Source organism: Penaeus chinensis, chromosome 38, assembly GCF_019202785.1.
Source record: "Penaeus chinensis breed Huanghai No. 1 chromosome 38, ASM1920278v2, whole genome shotgun sequence".
Lineage (NCBI taxonomy): Eukaryota > Metazoa > Arthropoda > Malacostraca > Decapoda > Penaeidae > Penaeus > Penaeus chinensis.
Window position 1 is genome coordinate 21,290,865 of NC_061856.1, and position 6,174 is coordinate 21,297,038.

Here is a 6,174-nt window from a genome sequence, read left to right on the forward strand (position 1 = left end):
AGGGCTTAGAGTTCAGTTTTCTCAAGGCTTGGAAGACAGGGCAAAGGTCATTTACCAAAAAATGGCCTTCAACCTCCTCAGCAATATTCCTGATGATCTGTTCCTTGTCGCATCTAAGTAGTGTCCTAACCCTATGCACCAAAGAGCAATGTAAGTCCTGATCGCCATTTAGATGAGCCATGCGACACTCTTCTGTGGCCTCTAATGTCCCCAGGGAGATGAAATTATGCTTTGCCCTCGGGCATACGTGAATAGACTCCTGTGCTGCTTCGATTGTTTTGTGCTTAAAGGTCTCCCACAGAGCAGCTGAGTCCATTAGGTTTTCCAGTTCTGTGAATAGATCAGAAACGGCTGTGGCAAACCCACAGGCACACTCCTCCTCCCTCAGTCTGTCTAAGTGAAGTGGCCACTGGAGGGAGTTTTGAAGTGGACCCGTAGGGCAGCCACGACCTGCCTATGGCCAGTGCCACAGACCTCAGCATTCGGGTAAACCTTGCAATTCTGAAGGATCCCCCATCGAGTGCTGACATGAATGTGGTTGATCTCCTTGGCCACAGTACCCATATCACTATACCATGTTCAGTGATGCGGTTTGGAGTGCTGATACCAGAAGCCAGAAATCCTCTATCTCTAGGACCTAGCAAAGTCCTGGAGAAGAAAGCTTTTCTTGCTGCTGGTGTCAGCTCCCGAGCCCTGGAGGCCGACAGACATCTCGTAGCCAGCTCGATCACAGCCAGATACCGCATTGAAGTCGCCTAGAACAATGCGAATGTATCGTTGGAGACTATTGTCTGCCACGGCTGTGAGTTTGGTGTAGAACGCTTCTTTTACATCGAGTTTGCAAACATCGGTAGGAGCATACACAGCAATAAGAGACATGAAGTCAAAGGCTTGCTTCAGTCTCAATGCCATTATACACTCATCAACCGGTGTTACCTCCCTGGAGGTGATAAGCATTGCCACTGCCCGACCAGTAGTAGGCATACCCACCCATACTGATCGTGCAACTGCCAGGTCTTCTCACCTCCGAGAGGGCAGCCACTTAAACTCCCAACCTCTCCAGTTCCCTCGATAGCAGAGGTAACCACTGGTCCTGCCGCAAGGATCAGATGTTCCAAGTGTCTTTCCGGATAGCTCTCCTGAGATAAGCCTCAGGCGGTTGCTCCAGGTGCCATCCCCGCCGACGCTGCCCCAAATAAAGGGGGTCGGCAGGCTGTGGGGCCCAACGTCAGCCCGTGGGGTTCCCTTCGGCCTCACAGGCCTCATATTAAGTTGGCATCTGCCAGAGCGCAAGTGGGACGAGTAACTCTCGTTCCCATCCTGCGCCCCAACATTTGCCCTCCCAACGTGACCTACAGCTCGCCTCACTTGCTGGGTGGGAGGGACAGCAGCAGGGCCGAGGAGGGCTGGCACTTCCCCTGAGCCGCCCAATATCCACAGGGTGGCTGAGGGGCAGGAGTTGGTACAGAGCCAGGACGTGTCCGCACGCCGGTGGGCCATGCCCTTGTACCTCTGGGGCCTCCTGCTGCTCCGAAATCCCCCACACTTTGGCCGGGGACAGCAAGGTGCCCAGAAGTATCGATGATGGTGAGGTTAGCACGGGAGGTTTAGCCAGCGGTGGCAGCTGCAAGCGAGAAGGCATGCAAGCACTTAACACTATCTAGGCTACCACACCAACCATCGTTTCACATCACTCTGAGAATGAAACACCCACCCATATATATATGTATATATATATATATATATATATATATATATATATATATATTTATATATACATACATCTAACTAGCTACATACACATAAATATCTATGTACATTATATATTCAAACGTACATACATGTGTGTGTGTGTGTGTGTGTGTGTTTATGTGTGTATGTGTGCATATATATATATATATATATATATGCGTGTGTGCGCGCGCGCGCGTGTGTGTGTGTGTGTGTGTGTGTGTGTGTGTGTGTGTGTGTGTGTGTGTGCGTGCGTGTACATATTTACATTCATACATACACACACACACACACACACACACACACATATATATATATATATATATATATATATATATATATATATTTACACACACACACACACACACACACACACACACATGAATGTGTGTGTACATACATACATACATATATACACACACACACACACACACACACACACACATATATATACATACATATACTATATACTATATCTGCCACATACACACAGAGAAACAAGCACAAACACGGGATCGCAACCCAGAGCCTCGCTCACTCCATGACGCGGAAAATGAAATCGTAGATGATTGAATCGGCGAAAGTAAATCACTTGGAAAGAGGTATTGGATTCGAGTGTGAATTGAATGTGTACTTTGAGTATGAACCGAATGTGTTTTGGAATGTAGTTAGTGATCTAGGTCGACGGCACGAAAGTAAAAAAGGATTTTGATTGAGGTTAACGTGTACGGAATTTAGTTTGGGAATGGAAACTCGTTGTCGTGGCATGGTAATTATAATCTCCTGGCACAATTATGATTTATATGTCATCTTCAGCCGTATGACACAAAATCTGCTGGCGAAGAGAATCTCGCATCCACACCCGTGAAAATAAAATTGTGACCTTTGATAATTCTCAGCTTGGATTTGAAACCAAAGGTAATAATAAAAGGATGTGATACGAAAATGATTAAATCTGCGACCAGCATGTGTTATAATCATTGTTTATTTATGTATAAAAGTGGAAATTAAGTATTAACACATGATTGTTTTTTACTTTTTTTATTTTTATTCATTTTCAGTTTTATTATATATATAAAAACAAAAAATCACAGGACGAACATTCAGATGCTTACTATGTGTATTATAGAAATATAGCATATGCTGTAGAAATGATCTAATTATGGTGAAGCTAATTCTACAAAGCTAGTATATCATGAGAACATTAAGATAACTGATTTACAGAAAGGAGAATTGACATTCACAGTTAATTATGTCTACGTTGTTATATTTCCTGATGAAGAGAGTTAAATGTCTCTCACTTTCTATATGATTCCATAGGGAATGGATTTCCTTCATCAAGAAAACAGCAGAGAATAACACACAGACAGATACAAAAAAGAAAAAAAAAGAAAGAAAAGAAAAGAAAATAAAAAAAAGAAAATAAAATAAAGAAAGAAAAGAAAGAAAAGAAAGAAAAGAAAGAAAAGAAAGAAAGAAAGAAAGAAAAGAAAGAAAGAAAAGAAAGAAAAGAAAGAAAAGAAAGAAAAGAAAGAAAAGAAAGAAAAGAAAAGAAAGAAAAGAAAGAAAAGAAAGAAAAGAAAGAAAGAATGAAAGAAAGAAAGGAAGGAAGAAGAAGAAGAAACATATGCTACATTCTTCCTTCCATAGCTACATAGGCCTATCCGAGTTTAATTGGAATAACAGTTCCTACTGCACTTCAATTTCTAAGGCAAATTGCCGATTTAGATACCATGAGCCTAAAGTTTGAATATAGCCTTAGTGGTATGCAATTTACATAATACGAAGGCACAGCAGTTTCCTCGCTTTACTGTTAAGAAGGGACCCGGTTACCACAACATTCTGAAGGTTATCAAAAGGAACCGAGTCCCAGGGCGCAGGATCTGTATCTGCCTCTTGTGTCGAACTGATAAATCTCCCTTGGGCCCGGAAGGACGCGTTCAGTTCAGTGGGGAAGCGAGAAAGTGCCTTCTTATACCTTCAGCTGACAATCGATCACTCTGGATTATCTGAGACGAGGGCTGGCTCGGTTGCTCATCCAACGAGGAGGAACTGGAGGCGTCGCATATCCCGTTCAGCTTGAGGGATAAGAAGAAGGGGCTCAGGGATAAAAAAAAAAAAAAGAATATTTATATAAATGTACTGTGAAATATCCAAATTGACATTTACATGATAAGTTGACATGATCACAAAATCTCATTAAAGGACAAATTATACATAACGCAATGAAGGGACAACTAAATCTCGTCTCCCATTTGCTCGGTTCAATTGCACTACTATAATCCATGTTAGGAAAAGACACAGACATAAACATTCTTAACAAATAGACACATAGTTTTGCAGTTGCTGATTATTTACTACATTGATCATTTCGTCTCCAAAGTACACGATATAGCGCAAGATCTCGGAGAACCTAGATTTTAAACATTTCAGCGCAAACTTACGAGAAGCCTTTAGATAACTCGATCAAGCTGGCTCATAAACCGCTTAACTCCAAAATTGCAAGTGGAGTTGCAAAATAGATTAACTTGCACGAGGCAGTTATTTTTTTCTTTTTGAAATTACGGAATAAATGCATGGAAATATGATTATTTGTCTAACTATAAGATGTTATATTTCCGTAAAATAAGCAATGGTTTTGATGAAAAATATTAGCTTAATTTACTCCCACGAGAAATAGAGTTAAAGTACAAATAATCAATCTTCTACAGAACGGGATTTTGCGGAGATAGAAGAGAGAGAAGTGGTGATGTCGTTGAGACTCGAGGCAATAATGATGAACAGGACGTGACAGTCACCCTTCCCGACTATGCAAATGACGATAACTGGCCATCAGCATCACCACGCCCCTCGCCATTCACACACAACCAGTCCCAACACCACCATCGGCCATTAGCACCTTTCCATCACGGACACCACCGCCCACATCAACACCCCCACCAACAGGGCGCCCACCTAGCATCTCTTATATGGGGGCTGCTGCAGTATGTTTGCTGTCTGTTAGTCTAGCTTTGGAGACTATTGCTCACATCCCCTCCCATGCTTTTCATCCCTTCTCTTGTATTTTGTTTATCAGATCTTACATTCTCTTTACACATTTTCAAAAATCCCTTTGCATTTTTCACTGTAATATATACCTTTTACGTTAGTTTTGAAACTGCTTGCATATCAGGTAACTTGCAGAGCGTATCATTACACTTCTGCATTCAATTATCCATGCTCGTCAGACAGTAACACATAAAACCTGGCGCAGTTAGGATATTTTTAGATTGCATCGTATCCTGTAATACAACCGCAGGCTATATATTACTACACTTAATCAGCCTTTCATTTAGAGAAAGTAGGGCAATGCCTAGTGTAATTATCTGCAGCCATCATTATGAACAAATTCTTCAAAGACTGGACGATTCATAAGTAAACGACAAACAGGAGAAACATACAGCAACAGTGGCGAAATCTGTATATTGCTCGATTTGTTTACCTTGTAAGTTTACAGAGGCTTCCAAACATACAGTATTAAAAAGGTAACTGGCTCTATGGTGACTCCTGATACTGACAATGCAATATATCATCGGAAATTATATTAATTCTGCGTTGGTAGATGAAGAAGAAAATGTAATATGAACCTTAAGTAAATGAGTACTACACAGTACAAAGCAGTGGCAGCATTTACGGCGTATCTGTCATATCAATTTTAATTTCCATTTTGCAGTTACTTGTGGTGAGTTATGAGCCGAAAGAATCACAAATTATTGACTATAGTAGTTCCTTATACAATCTTAAACACTACATTTTCACCATCCAAAGACTAAACACAAAAGTACTATCACTTGATGTCATCGAAACGAACACATGGCTAGTAATGCAACTTAGTGTTCAGGTACAAGATAGCGAATTAGACAAAGAGGTAGAGAAAAAAGAAGTAAAGTACGTAAACACACAAAGATTACACACACACACACACACACACACACACACACACACACATATATATATATATTCATATATTTAAGGCCACCACCAGTCATAATGACTATGGCATTATTCTCTCTCCCCACTCCCGTATAGATAGAGTCAGTGCCTGGGCGAAAGAATGTGAGGAGCAAGCTGTTGCCCATGCAGAGGCTCCCTCTCTCCGCGCAGCTGATGGATCCAAAGGAACGGCAGAGACCGATACTGTTTGGCACCAGCGGCGACGCAGTAGTTGCCAGAACGAGATCGTAAGCGACAACGAACGATTCCACAAGGCAGTGCATTATACACACACACACACACACACACACACACACACACACACACACACACACACACACACACACACACACATATATATATATATATATATATATATATATATATATGATTTTTTTTTTATAGGGTGAACTCCAAGGAATGAACTACAAGGCAGCGGTCGGGAACCACTATCGTATATAATTGATTATT